General features: G+C 42.2%; 1 non-coding gene across 1 annotated transcript; it reads right to left on the bottom strand.

The window, feature by feature from the left end:
- Nucleotides 1-238: 238 nt before the first annotated feature.
- On the bottom strand, nt 239-365 carry LOC134359143 (U6atac minor spliceosomal RNA). Its single transcript, XR_010021049.1, has one exon. It is a non-coding gene; the product is annotated as a U6atac minor spliceosomal RNA (small nuclear RNA).
- Nucleotides 366-567: the final 202 nt, after the last annotated feature.

Here is a 567-nt window from a genome sequence, read left to right on the forward strand (position 1 = left end):
GAGCAGACTGCATGTGTTGAAACGAATCCAGCATCAGCAAAATCATGCCCACAACTCACTAACCCTAGCAGTACATCTTCGGATTGTGGGAAGACACTGGAGTCCCCTGTGCAAATACACGCAGTCATGGACTGTGATTTACAGATAATTTCTTATAGGCAGCGGTGGGAATTGAACTCAGATCTTACTAGTGGCACAATAAAGTGTTAGGCTAACCACTGTACCATCATACACACACAGAAAACATGGTTAGATGCCACTAAGAAGATGACAAAGCTTTAACCATTTGTGTGTTGTCAGGTCGTCAGGACCCCTTCCATCCTTTTATGAAAGGAGTACTAATCTTCTCACTTTTCATACAACTGGGTCTTCGGTTGTTTTGGATTGGCATTCTAATGTGCCAGACTTTTGCTTTGTTGAGGCAGTGATGTGTAATGGCCACTCTGTTTTAATGCCTATTCCCATGTAGGCATTTTCAGTTCTTCAAAGTAAAGTTTGGAATCTGGAGTATCATAATGTCATGGTCAATCCTAATAATGATGGACCTGCTATCATTCCCTGGGAACT

The sequence above is a fragment of the Mobula hypostoma genome, chromosome 19 (genome assembly GCF_963921235.1).
Source record: "Mobula hypostoma chromosome 19, sMobHyp1.1, whole genome shotgun sequence".
NCBI lineage: Eukaryota > Metazoa > Chordata > Chondrichthyes > Myliobatiformes > Myliobatidae > Mobula > Mobula hypostoma.